The sequence below is a fragment of the Vicugna pacos genome, chromosome 33 (genome assembly GCF_048564905.1).
Source record: "Vicugna pacos chromosome 33, VicPac4, whole genome shotgun sequence".
Taxonomy (NCBI): domain Eukaryota; kingdom Metazoa; phylum Chordata; class Mammalia; order Artiodactyla; family Camelidae; genus Vicugna; species Vicugna pacos.
In genome coordinates this window covers 17,667,948-17,688,725 of record NC_133019.1, presented here as the reverse complement: position 1 = coordinate 17,688,725, position 20,778 = coordinate 17,667,948, and the positions used below count along the sequence as shown (strand labels likewise).

Sequence of the window (20,778 nt, the reverse complement as noted above, 5' to 3'; positions counted from 1 at the left end):
ATTTAAGCAACAAATTTTAATCAGAGCCCCCTGAATAAAAAGTAAATAAACAAATAATGATATTAGTTAGAAGACTTTTTTTTTTCCCTCTCAGTGCATTTGCTTGATGAGACTTTAGAAAGTCCAGGCGCCTCTCTAGAGCTGACCAGGGCCGCGTATGTGCAAAAGTGGGCCTGAGCTTGGGGCGCATCGGAGGGGACTCATAATCATAGCAGCTGACAGTCGCTCACCCTTACTCTGTGCCAGACTCTGCGCTTTTCAGAGTGTGGTCTGCGGATCAGTGCTGATCCATGATTTGTTTGTTAATGGTCTGTGACAGTGAGTCTAGAAGTGGAGAAAAAGCACTTGGATCTAACGTTGCTCCAGCTTCCAAGCGTTGTTCTAGCACTTCACCTTCCTTGCATTTCGTAAAAGCACCCGCCCAAGTCTAAAAAAAGAAAAAAACAGAAACAAAAACAGGTCGTTTACATCAGATAGTTTGAGAAGCACTGTTCTGCAACATTGTTATTTCCAAAGGACCGATGAGGAAACAGAGGCTCAGAGGGATGAACTATTGCCCCAGTTTATACAGTTGGCAAGAAGGTGCTGGGATTTGAATTCAGGTGAGTGAACTTCTGGTCTGTGGTCTCGAGGGCCATGCTGTGAGCCCTGAGATGCTGTACCTCCCCCGATCGCGATCATGTGGCTGCAGCGACTCTGAGCGGGGTCCTTCCATTCAATGGCTCCAAAGCCCTTTCTAGAACTTGAGCTGAACTGTTACCGGGCAGGAGGTAGGCAGGGAGCTGCTGGTGGGGTCTGGCCACTGGGGTTGGGAAGGTGAGGGCAGAGGCATTTGGGTTATTCATCACTTGAGGCCAGGAAGCCAGGGGTTCTAGCCGCAGAAACGAGGGCTTCAGCACTTCACACTAATTACTGTGGTTTCACAGCTGTGATCAATTCACATTTTCTCACTTTCTGCTCAAGCCTGGTCTACAGGGACCGATGTGAAGAGGTGTAAAAATAAGTTCTGTTTCCAGCCAGATTAATGATGGGCTCTGCCGAGGCCGCCGTGCGCCTGCCTGGCCTGCAAGATGGATTGGCTCAGGCCCCCCCAAGGCCAGCTGCAGGAAGGCCACGCTGGCCGGCACAGGGCTGCCCGAGGGGGCACAACTGAAGCCAAGAGGCAGCCACCCTGCCCAGAGCCTGGTCGTGACTTGGTCTGCAGCCCCCACTTGAAGGCCCTTCCTCCCTTTCCCCACCCACCCAGCTCAGTGATGAGCTGGGAAGATGCAAACGAGACAAGTCTGTAAAACACCCAGGACAGGAAGCAGGAGGTCGGTGATGCCCAGCAAAGGTAGCTGTTACTATTGTTAGTGGTATTATTAGCGCTACTTACTTTTATTACTAATTTTTGTAAACACCTCTCTCTTCCTACTAAACATTGAGCTCTTTGGGAGTGGGGACCGTTCCTAATTTCCTCTTGTCCCTGGGACCTCGCCTGGTGCCGGGCACACCATAGATGCTCTGTAAATGCTTGTTGACTGAATACACCAGTTTATTAAATCAACTCCAGTTCCCATTATTTCCTCCTTCTAACGCCTTCATTCCACTTGTTGCTGGCTTTCTTCCCCCATGATATCCACGCCCTGTAAATAACTCACTCGTCCCCAGGCGGGCTTGCCCCACTATACCTGGGAACCTGGCCTCCAGTCCCTTTGTTAAGCAAAACAGCTTTCAGTCAGGGATGCCCCTACCCTTTCTGTTCGTTCACATGTATCAATTCAGTCCATCATGAGTGAGCACCTGTTTGGATCAGGCACTGAATTAACAGCTGGAGGACACAGTCCCCGCCTTCATGTTGTGTTCTGATTTGGGTGAGCACACAGCAGGGCCCCGATCCCAGGCTTGAGGGGCTGGGGAAGAGGTCCCAGAGTGGGGAGGGTGGCTTAGCTGAGGGCTGTGGGATGAACTGGAGGAGGGGAGAGAGGGGCTGGGGAGGTGAGCAGGAACCAGACAACAAAGGCCTTGTGAGTCCTAGCAGGAAATTCAAACTTTATTCTGGAACCGGTGAGGAAAGTCGGGTGGGGTGGGGGCGACACATGTGAGAAAGAGTCGGGAGGCTGACTCTATTGGATTTGCAGTGTAGACGGCTCACTTTCACTGCAGAGTGGGGGATGGACTGGAAGAGAGAAAGCCTGGGGGACAGAGATAGAGGTTAGATTTTGGTATATTGGGTTTGCTTCTACGAACAGCCTGAAAATCCAGCACCCTCTTGGCTGCCACAGCCAGAATCCTGACAGGCTTTTTTTTTTTTTTTTAACTGAACAAACAGCTGCACAAACTCTGATCTAATCCACAAACTACTTAAATAAATTATGTGTGTCAGTACTCCAAAGGCAGGCAATATGGCACATGTATTTCATAAGGCGGTGAGTGAGGGGGCCGTGGGCATCACCCACTGTGTGTGTGTGTGTGTGTGTGTGTGTGTGTGTGTGTGTGTTGGGGCAGAGCTCAAGTCAGTGTGCAGTCCTTGCATGAATGGTTTTCAAGCTGCTCACTGAATTATGAAGTCAAGAAATGACACCTCTGAGAAACAGCTATGGAGATTGGCACTCCACCTCAAGTCAAGAAGTCGCAGATGGTGGGGCAGAGGGGAGGCCGGGGGCTACTTACAGCCTCCTGTGTGTAAAGAGACAGATTGCGGGTGACAGAGGTAAACCAGGTTTCCTATTCCTGCTGACAACAGGGGATCAATACACTTAAAATTCAATTGTTGGAATGAAATATTTTGGCTGAAACGAAGTTTTCCTGGGAATTTGTGAGGTCTCCTTTGGGGTGTCCTGAGGGAGAGGACAGGGAGTGGCTTCCTGAGAGCAGGAGTCCCTGCCCCCGCTGGGAAGGCAACTCAGCCTGAAAGTGGCCAGAACGATCCAGGTCGTCCTGCAACAACCAGAATGGTCCAGAATGACCCAGAGCTTGCAGGGAAGCTGCTGCCACGGCCAGACAAAGGATAGGGGCAGATGGGGAGTTGACACCTCGAGACAAAGGTTTGGGTCATCCCAGAATGGGCTGAAGTGCGCTGAGCACCAGCTGTGTGCCGGGCGCCGGCCGAGGCATCTGCCCTGCCTGGTTTTACTGATGCCTCCGAGCAACGTCTTGTGATCAAACTACGGATAACCCCAGTTTACAGAGGAGCAAACCGAGGCTGAGATAAGCTAAGTAGCTATTCTACGTCCCCGGGGTAAGTCCGTTCGGGGGTTCTGTAGCCTTCAGCCTCAGTCTGCTTCTTCCTTCTGGGGAAACACGTGGATGGGGGAAGGGGACTGGGCGGACTGGACTCTCTCCAGCAGCAGCTCTGGGACAAGATGGCCTAGATGTCAGGGGCCGTCCTGGCTCCTGTCCTGGTTGCCGAGCCACCACCCAGCACCCGTCTAATGAATTTCCTTGGGCTGATGTTAGCCAGAATTCTGTCCCTTGTAGCTGGTGAGCACTGGCTGACAAAACTGCAGGTTGGCCAGCAGAAGCACCCGGGTTTGGATCCAGGCGACCTGACTCCGAAGCCTCTTGATGGCTCCAGACTGTGCCCGGGGGCAGAGCTGCCTCTGTGCTCCCCTCATGTGGAAGGAAGAGACCCTGCAAGAGCCCAGGAGACTCTCTGGGAGTTGCCCAAGAGCCACGGCTGCTCTGCCCATCAGTGCGTATTGACAGCTAAGATTCCAAGTTTCCAAATTACGTGCTCACCTTCCCGCTTACATCTTCGGAGTGTTTATTTCTTATGAGTGAAGCACAGGGGTGGTGACCTCAGTCCCGTCTCCTAATGGTTATGCCCCTGCTCAGGCCAAGAGTTCAGCCCTTAGAGTGGTTCCCGGAAGCCACAGCCAGAGCCCACCTTACCCTCAGCTCTTTGCTGGGACTTGCCTTCCCCACAGAGTCCATTGGCTTCTTTGCTCCCTCCCTCCGCTCCTAAGCTGTGGTGTGATGCCGTGCACGGTCAGCAGCTTCCTGCCTGCCCTCTGTCCTGGAAGGAAGGCTTAGTTCCGAGGTGAAGGAATGTGGCGTTTCGGGAAGCCCGTGGGAGACAGAGTGGTTGGGGCTGCACTTGAACTTGCCTGTGAGAGGTTGGTCTCACTCTGCTGCCTCCGTGCAATGATTTTCCTCTTGTGTTAGCGTCTCTGGTTCCCCTAAAGATTGTCCCGCCCAGTTGGCCAGATCTGCTCACAGGCAAGCCGATTTGGTCAGGAAAATGCCAGTTTGATCATTTTCTAGCCTGGTGTGTTTCCTTTGCCCAACCTGAGTTTCTTCCGTCTGACTCTGAATTTTTTCCTATTTTTCCTGGCTTGTTGCACGGCTCGCTGGCCCATCTCTTGGGCATGAGGCTTCCTCGAGTGCAGCATACTGTGTCCTGGGAAGCCAGCAGGGAGGCCTGAGGTAGAAAATGGGACTTTTTTAAAAAAAAAAAAAACCCATTTACTTCAAGAGCAAGCAGGCTCTTGAATTTGTGATTCAGCGAACTCATCCAGCAATGTGGAAGAGATTAGTTCTCCATTACTCCAAACTTGAAAAGCAAAATAAATACTAATGGACCGAAGCAATCAGTTCATTAATCTTACGATGCCGTTTCTTTTCTTTGATACCCTGTATAATTGATTACATTCTATTTACTTTTATTTCATTTTTGAATAAGTGATATATGCACATGGTTTACAAATCTGTAAGTATAAAAACTTTGTGTAGCGATAAATTTCCCTCCCAGCTTTGTTCCTCATCTGCCCTGCCCCACACAGTCACAAATTTTAATGTTTTAAAATGACTAAAGTCTATCTTTCAGACTTATATTTGTTCTCTCTTAGGCTTAGTTTTAACTTAATTTTATCTGACAGATTTAAAAAAGACTCTGTTTTCTCACATTATCTGCTGAGATGATCAGTGCTTTGAAAATAAAGAAAGTTACTAACAGAGAGCCTGGCAATCTTTGAAATTCTTGTCTCGGGTGTTTTTACAAAGCAGTCTCCGCTGATTTCAGATGACCTGATAGGAAGTTTTGTGTCTCAAAATCCCAGAAAGATTTGTTGAGTGTCCACCTGAATCTTAAGGAACGCAGATCAATGGCCGATACCATGGAAAAGTTACCCGCAGTTGCACTCACATGTTACAAGCCCTAAGGAGAATCTCTGGCCAGTCATGCCCTTTGTCCACTCAGTGTTCAAACCGTCAGCAGCAGCATGTGACCAGAGAGAAGTCAGGGGCGACTGTCTCCTTGGGAAATGCCTTCAGTTGGGATCAACAAATATGTCCTTCGCATCATCACTTACCACGTGCTGCCCAGGTCAGTGAAGGGCAGAAAATGGCTGAAAGGTGGTTCGAAAGTTGGATGTTTTGGCTGGAAGTGGGTGTGGAGAGGAGGAGAGAGAAAGAGAGAGAGAGGATGGGAGAGAGAGAAAGAACAGCAGGAAGCAGAGACTTTCCAGGCTGGCCACACAGGAGAAGCAGCTAGGGGAACCTTGAAAAGCTCTCGGTCCCCAAGTCTCACATCCTAGAATTCTGATTTAGGTGATTTGGAGTGGAGTCCAGGTATGACTATGTTTTTAGAGCTTCTCTAGATGATTCTACTGGGTCGCCAGATGACAAGCCACTATGCTGAGGTCATTAGAGTCCAAAATATTTACCTTGAGTGGCACCGAGATACAAAGGCAGGTGATTCCAGCTTGTGTGGTGTGGGTTTCATAGACATCAACTTGCTTTGCTATCAGAGAGTAAAGTGAACAGTAAAAATGCTTTTTCCCCTCATGGATCTAGATAAAGTCATCTGCTATTTATTTGAATTTGACTGTGTACCCCGGAGCCAAGGTCAAAACTAAAAGATGCAGCGCAGGACTCAGCTCCCTTGCAGTTTGGCATAATGTGGATAGGCTGAACCTTCATGGTTTGGTGTCTTGCTCTTCTCCTCTGGGTTTCCCTCCCTGCCCTTCTCTGTAAGATGGTCATTACCTTCTTTTCTTCCTACCTGTAAAGAAATCTGTTCGGAGCTCCCTGCACCACAGGGAGGACCTTCCAAACTGGTCCCACTGTCATATTACTCTGCTCTTGGAGAATCAAAGTGCATGGCTCCAAGAAGAGAAATAAAGGGTGTAACTTAATTTCATTCAGTGTTTCCCAAGCTTATTTGACTGCAGATCACTGTTTTGTGTTCATGGGAGAAGAATGAGATGCTCCAAAGACCGAAGCTCACATCTTTTTTTTTTTTTTTTGGATTGAAGTACAGTCAGTTACAATGTGTCAATTTCTGGTGTACAGCACAATGTCCCAGACATGCATATACATAAATATATTTGTTTTAATATCCTTTTCCATTAAAGGTTATTACAAGATATTGAATATAGTTTCCTGTGCTATACAGACGAAACTTTTTAAAATCTGTTTTTATGTATATATTGGCTAACATTTGCAAATCTCCAACTCCCAAATTTATCCTTCCCCACCCGCTTTCTCCCGGTAATCATAAGATCGTTTACTATGTCTGTGAGTCTGTTTCTGTTTTGTAGATGAGTTCATTAGTGCCCTCTTCTTTTCTTTTTTTCAGATTCCACATATGAGTGATATCATATGGTATTTTTCTTTTTCTTTCTGGCTTACTTCACTTAGAGTGATGATATATAGGTCCATCCATGTTGCTGCAAATGGCACTATTTTATCCTTTTTTATGGCTAAGTAGTATTCCACTGTATAAATATACTACAGCTTCTTTATCCAGTCATGTCGATGGACATTTATGTCACTTCCATGTCTTGGCGATTGTATACGATGCTGCTATGAACACTGGGGTCCAAGCTTACATTCTGAATGAAGCACTTACTAGTGTATTAGCTGGTCTCCAAGATGGCCCTCAAGGACTGTCACCTGTGGTGTTTATGCCCCTGTCTGGTCCCCTTCTATGTTGAATCAGGGCTGACCTGTGTGGCCAGTGTAACACTATATAAGTGATGGTGCATGATTTTCAAGGTTAGCTAACAAAGGCGGTTGTGGCTTCTGCCTTGTCTTCTGGGGTCGCTCACTCTGGGGGAAGGCAGCCACCATGATATGAGGGCACTCAAGCAGCTCTGGGATGAGGTCTACATGGGAGGGGAAGCGAGGACTCCCACCAACGGCCAGATCTTCCCTGATTGATGTCTTGACTGCAACCTCATGAGAGATTCTGAGCCAGAAGTGCCATCTAAGCTGCTCACATATTCCTGACTCACAAAGATTGTGAGAGATGGTAAATGTCTATTGTTGTTCTAAGCCATGATGTTTTGGAATAATTTGTTATCCAGCGATAGATAACCAACATAATGAGAGATTTTACCTTTGGGTCTCAGTTTCCTCACCTGTAAAGTGGGCACTACAGTACCTTTCTCGTGAAGTTATTGTGCCAAATTTTAAAGGAGAAAATACCATTCACTGGTGGGGACCCTCCAAAGTTTAATAGGTATTTCCTCCTGTTAGGTGGCAGAAAACTGACGTGGGGTGAGTGGACGGGGCTTGGAGAGTTCCACACCAGTTTCTAGGCATTAAAGACCTTATTGTCCACATGAGTCCCACAACCATTCCAACTTACTGGGAACTGTGGCAGATTGGGGTTTGTGGGTAAGAATAGTGAGAATGAAGAGAAAAAATGCCAGGTTAGAGTTCTGGATCCAGGACCCACACATGGACCACCACCTGGCCTCCACCCCTCTTCTGAACTCCAGGCCTGGAAAGCCAACCACCAATTGGACAGCTCCATAACCAATTCATCGCATGCTCTTCCAAACCTTCTCCTCCTCTGGCGTTTCCTATCTCGGTGAATTAATGAGCCGTTAACCACCCAGTCCCTGAGCCAGAAACTCGAGGGTTGCCCTGCACCCAGCTCTAAACCTCAGTCACCCACCATGTTCTGTACATTCTCATGTTAAATATCTCTTATTAGTCGGTCCCCCTTTTCTATCCCCACTGCTCCTGCCTTGGTTCTGAGGATCCTCCTGTCTTTCCTAAGCTACCAAGAGCTTCCCCAGAGTTTCTCTGCATACACTCCCCTAATTAGCTTTGGAAAATGCAAATCTCTCCGGGCTAAAATTCCTCAGTGACTCCTGATCCCATAAGACTGAGTCATAGATCCATACCATTGCATACAGGGACCTGGCGATGGGCCCCTGCCACCTTCTGTGGCTTCACCTTTGACCTGCACCCAGGTCACATCCTACAATTCAGCCACGATGAACTCCATGCTATTCTACTGTGAGGTTTCATGCCTGCCCAGGGCCCTTCTCCCACCATCCTCCCTGCCTAGGAAGTTCTTTCTTACTCACTGTTCCACCCACCCTACAAACACCCCCTCAAAAGCACCTTAAAGTCTTCAAAGAAAGTCTTGAAAGGTTTTCTAAGATGCAGTGCAAGCACCAGAGGCTTGTCGAAGCCTTTCCCGACCACCCCCTCGTCCTCTCCGGGTTGGATGAGTGTCTCCATGGTGGGTGTTCCCCATTTCAGCAGCAACTGGCTGACTGGGGGCTGGTGTAGGGAGATGGAATTTGAGTCTGTTAGGCAATGGTATGAAAAATTTGCTCAGCGGAAACTGTCAGTGGGAGGGAGGGTGATCCAGGATTAACTCTATTTTGGATTTGGCACCAGTACTTTTGCCCCCGGCCTACGTGAAACTAGAGGGAGCCTGGAGGGGGTGAGGCCGCTGGCTGGGAGAACTCTGTCTGTGAGACAGCAAAGGCTGACAGACACCCGCTCTGGCCCCTCCAACCTTCCATGCTCTGGCTTTGGGGTTTGTGGAAATCTCAATGCAAATGTGGGAGAAGGGAGTAGGGAGGCAGCAGAGAGAAAAGGAGGAAGAAGACAGATTCTTGAGCAATGCAACCAGCAGCTGGGAGCAGGCAGCCCTCAGAGGGGAGTGCAGGGACAGGACTCTGGGTGGGAAAGGGGTGGGAGAGCATCACCCCATTTAAAGAACCTTTTCCAGGCTACTGGACATTCAGGTTTGCCCCTCCTTGCACCATTGGTCAGAATCCTATGTCCAGGTTGCCTTGAAAAAGCAAAGGTGTGCCTGGAGCACATTCACCTCCTGCCTCCAGTCACTTACCCGAGACACTCTGACCACAGAGGCCCCTTTCTCCACAGCGAACACATTTATCTTGCAAACGAGAGAAAATTGGACATCAGAAAAGGAACCTGCCGCGTGTGCTCTCTGCTGGCTTGGAGAGGGTCCAGCGCAGGCATTGGCTGGGAGGCCCTGGCTCCCTTCTGCTGGGATGCACTCGTGCGCTGATGGAGGTGCTTGCCCGAACACCGTGGTTTTATTTAACCAATTCAAAAAGAAGTTAACTTCTCCCGAAGAGTTTCACATAATTGGAAACATGCATCCTGGCAAGGAGGGATGGAGAAATTCTTGGTACGGCTCCAGCCTAAAGGCCAATCTATCAACGGCAGGGTCCTGACAATGGCTGGTGCACTGCAGCCTGGCGGGTCTGCAGGGAGACGTAGCTTAGTCTCAGCCCGCCCGGAGGCAGCGCGGGAGCAGGGCTGCAGCTCCGCACAGAAAGGCAGAAGAGAGAGCTCCATAAAGAAAAAAGGGAGGATGGAAAATATGGAATTGTTTTCCCTACAGTGATGGCAAACTCTTTTCCAACGAGAAATGCGGCTCAGACTGGTGACAGGTCAATATCATGCTGTGGTACGTGGGTGACAAGGATGTTTGTTGTCCATATCGTGTGGCATAGGAGAAAGCAGCAGGGTTCTCTGCTACTTGTTAATGAGTTTCTCTAAGCCTGATTCCTCAGAGATAATTGAGGCACTGGTGCTGTCCCTGGGTTAAAAAAATTACTTAACACAACATGCCTAGTGCAGTTACTGGCATTCCAGAGTAACGATAACCTTGCAAGTTGATGACTTCACTCACTCCCACCAGTTGTAAGATCTCATCAGCCAGCTAATGGGGAGAGAGGAGACACCACTGGACCAAGCCAGAGGGTCCCTGGGCCACGTTGGTGCCCTGGGGCTCTGCGCTGCTCACACACTTTGCAGGCCTCTGGGCTCCCTCCTGAGGGCCTCAATGATGCTTCTGCCGGGCTGGGCTCTCCGCTGCTCCTGGCTTCACTCTCAGGGCTCCGGCTCAGCCTCCCCCGGATCCTGACGGCCACACCTCTGTTCTCTGTGCTTCTCACCTGACACTAACCAGGCGGCTCTCACCTCCCAAAGCTGCGGGGGTCTTCACTCACCCCTTCTCCAGCTGCTCCCTTCCCCCAATTTCAAGAAATTTCCAGGAACCACTATAGGAACCAACTTCCTAAGGAAACAGAAAGTTCTCCTGAGGCAGCCTGCCCTTTCCGGCCTGACGACATTCCTGGATTGGAGAGAAAGAGTGAAGACCCAATCTTTGGGACGCCCAGGCCCGGGTTTGAATTCTGCTCACTTACGGGCCAGCTGTGTGGCTTTGGGCAAGTCATGTCTCTGGACTTTGGTTTCTTCAATTGTAAAATAAGAGAAAAAACAACCTCATGGTGATAGTGTGAAGATTTAACTAGGATCCAACACTGGGGAGATGTTCAGTAACTGTACTCCGGGAAGCCTGGCTGAACAGCAGCATGGCGGGTGGGAGTGGGGTCCTCATGGCAACACGCGGTCCAGGATGAGCTGTGGGAGAGGGTGGAGAGGTGTGCCATGCTCTGAGCCTGTCTCCCCTCCAGCTTCTTCCCAGGCCCTGCTCTGGCCACGGCATCTGTGTGGATGGAGGGACAGGGGCCTCTGTAGCTGCCACAGCCTTCCCCTCTCTGAGCTGGAGGCAGACTGGCTGTTTCCTCGGAGCCCTGGCACTCCTGCCCACGCAGCGGCGACCTCCCGAGTAACAGCAGATCCTCCAGCCCCGGCAGCCCACCATGAAAGGGGCTGTGACGGGGCTTTTATCACTTGGCTGAGGCCCTGGGGCTGTGGTGCCCCTGGTTTCTAAGTTAGATATTGGGACCCTGGTTCTGACACAGGGACGGAAAGCTTGGAAACCAGGCCCTGGAAAACCAGCAGTCAGATAAAGTTGAGATGCAGGGAGTGGGTCCAGAAGGACGTGAACTAAGAGAAAGGGGAGAGGGCCTGTGTGTATAAGGCCCCCTTGCTCCTGGCACTGCACGAGCATTTTATACATGTTTGCATCTCATTTATGTTTCTACAATAATTCTATAAAGTAAGCACTCTCACCAGTCCCATTTTAGAGATGAAGTTAAGGCTGAGAACTTATGTGACTTGCCCAAGGTCACCCAACTCTGATTCCTAGGGTCAAGGTTTGAATCTAGGTCCTTCACAGCTTAAGCACGAACCCACTAAGCCATGTGGGGCGTCAGTTCTCTCAATAGCCTTGCAACGTGTGGGCATCACCCTCTTCTTACTCTTGTGAGAACTAAGACCCAGACTTACTCAGGGATTCCCAGCAGGACTTTGAAGCCAGGTCCGGCTCATGCCGGAGCCTGAGTGAGAGCAATACCCTCATCCTTCTCCCAGGTTCCCTCAGGACAGGGCACACACAAGTGGAATTTTGCGGTCCCTGATTACTGAAGACTTTGAATCATTTTCAATAATACTGACCACTTCTGTGCACTTAGTAAAATAAATTTAACATCAAGAGGAAGCCTAGAATTTATGAGGGATTTGTTTAATCGGGTACCTTATTACGAGAGCCATTTCAACTCACTGAAAGTATGTAAAGTATTTTGCATTTAAGCAAATAAAAGTCTTATGAGTCCACTGATAATTATGCAACCTCAAATTTATGGTTCTTAGGTTTCATTAGATGAAATGTGCAGTATAACAACACACTTGTAAGATTATGACACATTAAAAGAGGAATGTGAAATATTTATTAAAGCAACAGGCATTGTTGAAAGAGCTTGGGGGATCTTAATACTTGAGGATGAGAATGAGGAATTTTGAGCAAACACCGGCATTACTTTCTCCTCTGTTGCCATATTCATTAACCTCTGTCACAAAAGGTCAAGAGACCCAGACAGTTTGCATCAAAATATAATTAACGACCAGAAGGACGTGAGGCGGGGAACCAGGCCCAGGGGAGGCACGAAATCCCTTTAGAATGTCCAGAGGCCTCCCTCTTCATTTGTGTGGGCCAGGAGCTCAGAGTCAGTCTGGGGCTATCTCTCAGGTCAACGTTAGCATATGCCTCTACAAAGGCCCTGAAAAGGTGAGTTTTCACCAACATCGCCCTCTGAAGGTGGTGGTGAATGAAGTCGTTTACAAATCTGTATGTTGCCATCACTGTGTGCCCTCATCTCAAAAATCATACAACTTTGGACCTTTTCTTCAGTGAATATTATCTTTTAATAGGTACATTTTAGCTAAACTGGGGCCCACCTAGACTAGTCCTTGGAAGGCAGGTGATGGGATTACTTGGAGCAGCGCTCCTTAGCTCTTCAAGTCACCTCTGCTGTTTGAGTTTTCCCCGCTGAGGTCCAGCTGGCAGGGCGCAGAGATCAGCCCCACTGCTCACTCCCCATCCTTGAGCTGTGCCCTGTCCAAGTGTCTGCCCTGCACGATCAGGACTCATGGTTGCGTTTCATGCCACTAAGTTTGGGTGGTTTGTTAAGGAGCCACAGATAACCAGAGCACAGTGAAGGCTCCCCAGTTTTCAGTGCAACGGCTAATTCAAGATTTTAAGACAACAACAGCCATGCAACCCTGCCGCCCAGTGCAGCTGCCCAATCTGTCCCCTAGGACGCCAGTGTGAGTCTTCAGCTTGGAGGAATTATAAATGGTGGGCAGTCAATGACAAATGGGACTGCAAGAGACCCAGCAGGGAATGCAGACAGGTCTTGCAGAGAGGTGGCAGGCCCAATGGGGTACCCAGAATTACAACAGGTTTTTAAAGAGCGATGTTAAATAAATGAGGGCTCTCACTGGGAGGCTGGAGAACACTGGCCAGTCTGCAATACACTGGGTCTCAGGCATCAGATACTTAGGCCCTCAGGAATCCACGCCAGCAAACCACTAATAGCTGTTTTTCACTCCACAAATAACAAATATTTGTTCCCTGCAGGGAACTTCAGTCTGGAGGGTTTCATTTGTGTCTCCTCTGCCAGGGAGTAGCCAACTGCTCAGTTTTCCCAGGTTTAGTTGTGCAAAAGCGCTGTGTTGGACAAGATAGGGGCCAGTGTCCTAAGGACACTGAGTCATTGCGGTAGAATCTGTGTCAACAAAGCTGCATGGACTCAGGGAGGCATTTGTCACACATTCCTGCCTGGGCAGGCCTGGTTCGTCTTATGGTTAGCTTGTTTCCAGTCACCCTTAGGATTGTGAAATCCACTTACAGAAGACCGCACATCAGCTACAGTTAACAAAGTTTGAGGGCCATTCCTAAAGAGCTAAGTCTTGGAACAAGGAAAGAGCTGCTCATTCAGCCTCTTTTGTTTTATAGGCTGAGAGATCCAGACCCACGGAGGAGAAGGAGCTGCCCCAAGGCCACACAGCCAGTTGCTGAGCAATTGGCCCCGGAGCTTAGCTGGCCCGACTTCTGTTGTGCAGCCAGCTCATTCTTCTGTGCCTTCACCAGCTGGATATGTGACTTCATCTTAAAGGTCTTCAGAGAAGACTTTGTAGCCTTCTTCAAGATTTCAATAACATGTGAAGATAGCAGAGTTTTCTAAGAAGCCTGAATATTTCTAAACCACACTTTCACATTATACTATCTGTACAGGACTGTTGTGGAAATATTTTATGTTGCCTTCCCAGCTCTGACGGTCACTGCTGACGGGGTGGGCTTATGTGGCTATATTTGGTCCATAAGACCTAGCTTTCTACTCCCCTCCAATTCATAACTTATTGGACCCAGGAGAGCTAGTCCATCAACTGGCCGGAAACCAATGCTTCTTTCCCTCAAAACTTGTTGCTTGACTCGGAAACCATGGATCGGTAGTAAGGAGCATCTGATTGAAAAGGCCACACGGAGTAATAGCCATTTTTTTTTGCCACATGCCAACTGCAGGGCAAGCAGTAAGATCTGCAGGCGTGCACTGAAAAGTGATGGTGGCAAAGGGGGAGGGAAAACCTGTAGAAAGAAGCGGAGGCAGAGATCTTGGGGGCCAGAGTGGGTGAAGGAGAGCACAGCTGTCTGGGGCCCTGGGGCTCCCAGTGCCAATTCTGTACCCAGGGGTCCAGATGGCCCCACTCTGCTTGACTCAGCTCTTTCTCACAGCCAGCTGACCCATCCCACATTGCGCCTTCCCTGAGTAGGCTCACAACCTAACAGTGGAGATAAGTTATGTAATTGAATATCTGTAGATCCTAATTTGGCAAGTCTGGAAAGGAACTGGGTGGTGTATTTTAAGACTCCTTGTCCCAATTCTGAAGACCAGCCAAGATCAAAAACGGTGCCCTCTACACAGTGGAATACTACTCACCAATAAAAAAGAATGAAATAACACCATTTGCAGCAACATGGATATCCCTGGAGAATGTCCTTCTAAGTGAAGCAAGCCAGAAAGAGAAAGAAAAATACCATATGATACCACTTCTATGTGGAATCTAAAAAACTGACACAAATGAACTTATTTACAAAACAGAAAAAGACTCACAGACATAAAGAACAAACTTATGGTTACCAGGGTGGGAAGGGAGTGGGAAGGGATAAATTACATGTTCTGGATTTGCAGCTACTAACTACTATATATAAAATAGATAACAAGTTTCTACCATATAGCACATGGAACTTTATTCAATATCCTGTAATAAGCTATAATGAAAAAGAATATGAAAAGGAATATACGTATGTATACGTATGACCGAAATATTATGCTGTATACCAGAAATGGACACAACATTGTAAACCAACTAAACTTCAATTAAAACAGCATGTTAAACAGATGTTAATACACATCCCCCAGGCCCCTCCCAATTGCCCTGAGGAACAAAGTCCTGGCCTCTTGTAGGCCCACCTTCAATACACTTATCTGTCCACCAGTCCTGCCTCAGAATTTATGGTTTTGAAACTCAGATACGTATCACTGAAAAAACTTTCCCCTTTCAGAGAGAGACTGTCTCTGACACCCAGCAGCGTGGAGTCCCCTCAGGAGTGTCCTCCGGGGGAGACTCAATCCCTTGCCACCAGCTGCACGTGCCCCTCCCCTCCTGCTCCCACCACTGAATGTGGTTTCTCCCCCGCCCCAACCCCTCCCCTTCCCATTTACAACCGAGCCTTTCTGTGCCCCAAGACCACCTCTGTTAGTTAACAAGAGTTTTTCTTGAGCAGCTGGGGCAAAACAGAAGGCAGTCTAGCCTAAAGGGGGAAGAAGTAATGATCTGATTTTTCACACTCTGGACTTTCCTTGTGTCCCAAAGGGACAGCAGGAGGAATTAGGCCTTTCTCAGGGGTTGCCCCAGGTCCTCCCCTGCCGCTTGCCCTGTGTTTCCTGCGTCAAGATGATTCCCAAAGAAGTTCCACCCGCTCCTTCTGGAATCCTTGTTCTTTCCCACAGGGAGGACCCCACTCCCCAGCTCTCCACATGTCTCCCACCGTCTGAGTCATTTAGGCTGGAAGAGCATCCTGCTGTCACAGGACGGAGACGTCTGTTGACAGGGCTGTGTCTGGCAGTGGGGCAGGGGAGACTGGTTTCCTGGATGCATCCCTCACGTCTCATGTTTTTTTGAAGCTTCAGGCTCACTTTTATTTTTTTTGAGCCTCACAGTTGATGAAAACACCTGTCTTTTCAGGGAAGCTGTTTAGTACCATCTCAAGCCAAAATGAGAAAGAACGTATTTCCTTAATTAGCAAGACACCTTCTAATCCCTCAGAGCCCTGAGCACCTGTTAGGGTGTGAAAGCATTCGGCATGTGGCTTCTGTCCTATCCCCAGGTGGCTCCTTTAACAACGCAGAAGCTACCGTATCCTCTTGGGTTGCTCTGTGACACCAGGAGGGTGTTCTGCTCACACTTCTTTAAAAAAAATTTTTTTGGGGGGATTAATTAGGTTTATTTATTCATTTATTTATTTTTAATGGGGATTGAACTCAGGACAGCATGCATGCTAAGCACGCACTCTACCACTGAGCTAAAGCTGCCCCTGCTCCTGCCCCCGCTCTCACTTCTGATTCCTGGGTTATCCCACCTTTCCAAACATGCTTCTTGTAGCAGCTTCCCTCCATCCTGCCTCTGTTCTAGCTGTCCCTGCTACCTTGGATGCTCTTGCCCTTGTAACTTTTTACCATGCGGACTCCTGTCTCTTCTCCTGGACAGAACTAAGCATTTTATTTCCCATACAGAACACTGCTAGGTCACTTAGTAAAAGAAAATTCTAATGTGTGATCTAGCACCTCCCAATGGGGCATTCCCTGCCGTTCCCCCTCCTCCATGAGTTTCCCCTCTGCTCCCGTAGACTCCACGACCACCTCTATGGTGCATGGATTAGAGGCAAGTTCAAGGGCTTGATGATGGAGGGGCCATGCCTTAGCAGAAGCTTAGAGCGGAAAGAATGGCAATGATACTGGGGAGACCACAGCATGATTCTAGGTGGCCCAGAGGAGCACGTGGGAAGGGGTGGAGCGACGGAGAGGCAGAGGAAGATGGATGGCGTCAGAGCAGAGGGGGAGGGGCTACAGCCTGCGGGCAGCCTGGGAAGGAGAAAGCTGTCCTCTAGGGACAGAGCTGGGCTCTGACACAGGGACACCTTGGAGGGAAGGGAAAATAGAAGAGGGTGCCACGTGGGTGTCTTTGGTTCTATAGATCCATGAGTTGCAAATGTTTTTGAACCGGAACTCATAACAAGAAAAACACTTTACAAACCAGCAAACACATATCATACTCTCCCTTAAAACAATTTTCACAAAACGTGCTTATGAAGCATGGATATGTTCCTTTCTAATCTGCTCCACTCCACATGACTCCACCTCCACTCCATCCCATTGTCTTCCACTAAAAAACTGCTGACTAGGCTCTCTGAGTTGATCGTACAACCCACTAACACGCCACAAGTCACCGTTCGTGTGTGTGTACCTATGGTCTCTTCCAGTATTTTTTTTTCTGAAAAAGTTAAAGGCACAGAAAAATAAAAGACTATACTCTTCATCTAGACTCACCAGCTGTTAACCTTCCACTACATTAGTGCACACTGTGTGTCAGTGTAACACACAGATATATGTGCATGTACGCACATCGTCAATTGCCATTAATCCTAGTAGTCGTGGTCTTCAATGTGGCAGCGAAGCCTGAATTAGCAAATGCTGAATAATTGTTTCTAAGGGAAATAAACGGTTCGGTTCCTGTGAGCCTCTGGGCACATCTTTATTACCCTTGCTTTAGGCATGTTGCTGTGTAAATTTACTCAGTGTAGTTGATTTATTGACACTGAACTCACAGCCAACAGCACTGTAATTTATGCCTGAACACAGCTTATCTAACCCATGTATTTCTCTGTAAAGCACATCACAGCCTTGCTGCACTCGGGAGCACCGGACAGCACTTCAGCTCTAGGCTTGAGGCCATTTTAAAAAGCAAAATCTACCCCCACCCCCCAAAAAAGGTGAAAACCGTGGCACTAAACAGACCTTGAGGGGGACACTTGTTTACAGCCTGAAACAAGTGTGACAAGGAGGCAGAACGTCGCCTTGTCCAGGAACGTGTGCACTGAGTGATCCCAGTCTTCCCCTGCCCTGCACACAGCTGTAGGTGGCCACAAAGTCACCGTAAGAATTGATTTTGAGCTTAAAAATAAATTTTGGCAAATTTGCAAGTATGGAATCTGTGAATAATGAGGATGGACTGTATATATGTTTGAAAGTTGTCGACATGATATCGCTTCACCCTTGAATGCACTTCTTCAGAGTAAGGACACCCCCGCACAGAACTCCCCTACCATTTTACCACCCAGGAAAACTAACCTTCACCCAGTAATACCATCTAATAGTCCAGCTTCGCCAAGGTTCCTCAAGAATTTTAAGAGCAATTTTTGGGAGGACCAGGATCCAATCAAGGTTCATCCACACGTGGCATTTAGTTCTGTCTCTTTAGTCTCCTTTAATCTGAAACAATCTCCTACCTTTTTTTTTTTAATGACATTGACACTTTTGCAGAGTCCAAGCCAATTATCTCTTGGGAATGTTCCACATTCTAGATTTGTCTGATTGCTTCCTCGTGATGTGAGCTGGTGAAACCTTTTTGCAGGATTACCACCGAGGGGATTTGGGTATTTCTTCTGCTTCCCAGAAGAGGGCTCATGACGTCAGCTTCTCCCTCCACTGATGAGGCGGACCTGGATTCCTTGGTGAAGGTGATGACCCACGATTTGGAAAGCACAGCTCTAGGTAAGGTAAGTAGCCCTGTCCGCTGCCAGAGAGGGGAGACAGAGGGCCCGGGGAGGGGAGACAGGGCGGGGGTTACTGCTGGGGTGAATGGGACAGGGAGGCCTGGGGCTGAGTCCCAGCTCTGAAGAGCCACAGCCTCTCCCTGAGGGCAGAGCCCTTCACTGTCAGGGAGACTTTCGCTTGCCAAGATCGTGAAGAAACACAGTGTCCGTGCCTGGGGGCTGAGTTTTAATTTCCAGTGAAATTGAGACAAAGTTCCTTTAGGCTGGATATAATTTATTTTTAAGCTTTGGGCTTGAAGTTGGAGCATGCTAAATACTTAGGAAATTGTTATGGATAGTAACAAAAGACAGAATAGCTGACGCTTGACATAGTGTTTTTCCTATGCCAGGGTCACTAGATGATTTAATATTTAATATGATTGTGGTCAAACCAAGTCTGGAGCGGAGCAAGCCTGAAGCATTTCTAGCACCGCGGCCAAGTGGCCGGGAGCCCAAAGTGATATAACCGCGGTTTACTCACCAGCCTTGAGAGTCACCTCTGGGGCTGGTTGAACTCTCAGACACTTCTTGGTATTTCTCAGCAGTGATCTGTAATGCATTTGGGAAGCCTGTTTGAATCATCCAGTTAGATCATGTTTTCCAGGGGCCTGGATGCAGGAATGTGGCCCACGGCTCTGGCAGAGTTGAGCAGAGCCCCCTTCCCTCTACAAGGCGGCATCCACTCTCATTTGAATGTGGCTCATTTTGAAATCTCACAACAGCCCCGTGCAGAATCCGGGGGCCGATGTTACTACTCCAGTTTGCAGATGAGGAAACTGAGGATCACAGAGGTTAAGTGACTTGGGAAAAGTCACAAAAATCCTTGAATGGCTGCCACGAACCCAGGCCTTAACTTGCTACTGTGTTTCTGGGTGTTGAGCAGGAGTGAGAGATCATTACCTGCTTGGGAGATCCCCTCAGCAAGCCAGCGTCAGCCTGTGGTCTGTGCTGGACTCCAGCAGGCCTTGTCTGGTCAGGGAGGGGGGCTGTGTGATCCGGTCAGAAGGCATCCACTAACACTCTCTAATGACTTTCCACAGGGTCAGGAGGGCTCACTCCAGAGGTCCCAGGAAGTTATTTAACCTTCCTCAGGATAAGTCTTCTCATCTGGGAAATGTGGCTTTAGACTGGACCTAGCTCTGGGCTCTATTATTCATGAAGATTGAGTCATTAAATGTCGAGTGCTTACAAAATATCAAATATAGTTTCCTGTGCCATACAGAAGAAATTTGTTGTTTATCTGTTTTATATATACTAGTTAATATTTGCAGATCCTGAACTCCCAATTCATCCCTTCCCACCTCCATTCCCCCTAGTAATCATAAGATTGTTTACTATGTCTGTGAGTCTGTTTCTGTTTTGTAGTTAAGTTCATTAGTGTCTTTTTTTTATTTGGATCTCTTATAATGAAAAAGATGAAAACGAATATATGTATGTATATGTATGACTGAAACATTATGCTGTGCACCAGAAATTGACACATTGTAACTGATTATACTTCAATAAACGAAAGGACAGAGCTTACATCTGTATTGAGCAGTCTATTGTTGTGAATCGTTATTGTGTAATGTGTTTAATAAACACTCAGTAAGTAGCCATTGTGAAGGTGCTGGGACATTTTCATGAACCGTAGTTGTTGAGAATGGTGTCATTGAACAGTCCTTGGAGAGGTTGAAGACGCTTCTCCAAGGATAGAAGCCCGCGATTGGTACTTACTTGTACATCTGTGATATGCTCCATGAGATAATTTTCCATCTTGGCATCAATGTGCATTGAGGTAAGTGCTGGACAGACAGTGGTAAGAGACTTATCCCTTGCCTTCAGGGCACCTGCAATCTAGCTGGGGTGACAGGTGGGGAAGGAGTGCAAAATCCCATGCATAAAAGCTAAAAATCATCCATCTGTCCTTCTTTTCACATTTCTATTTCCCATTTTGTTCTACAAAAGATTTGCAGAAAACACACCATGATAAAAACAAGCAAATACCCGCACAGAGGATTAGGAGGGTGTAGGAAACCAAAAAGTTGAGAATGGGAATAGGGAACTCAAACTCCAAATATGTTGAAAGGACGTAACTGGTTGAGCCATCAATTTGTCTCCCAGTTACTTTTATTGTCTCACTGAAGTGGAGACAATCTACCATGTGTTCAGGGGAATGAAATCTTTTTCTTGTTCTCAGTTCAAAAAGGACTTGATCCCATGAGGCTTCCCCCAGTTTCCGGGAAAGGCAGCAGCCTGGTGCTTCCAAATGCTGGCTTCTAAATCAGACAGGCCAGAGGTCAAGTCCATCACTCAACAACTGTGTGACCTTGGGCAAGTCACTGAGTCTCTCTGAGCCTTACTTCCCTCATCTGTAAAATGGGATAAGCATGGTGTTCATCCTCAAAGGGCTGCAAGATGGATTAAATAAGATGGTGTGCATCGGGTTTAACAAGGTTCAGGACATGAGAGTA

General features: G+C 48.0%; 1 protein-coding gene across 1 annotated transcript in view; it reads left to right on the top strand.

Moving 5' to 3' along the window:
* The window catches only part of FDX1 (ferredoxin 1), an 82,766-nt gene extending 67,913 nt beyond the window's left edge, over nt 1-14,853 (top strand). Inside the window, exon 5 of the mRNA XM_072954033.1 lies at nt 13,409-14,853. The gene's annotated coding sequence lies outside the window, so the exon portion shown is untranslated. The remainder of the gene's footprint in view (nt 1-13,408) is intronic.
* Nucleotides 14,854-20,778: the final 5,925 nt, after the last annotated feature.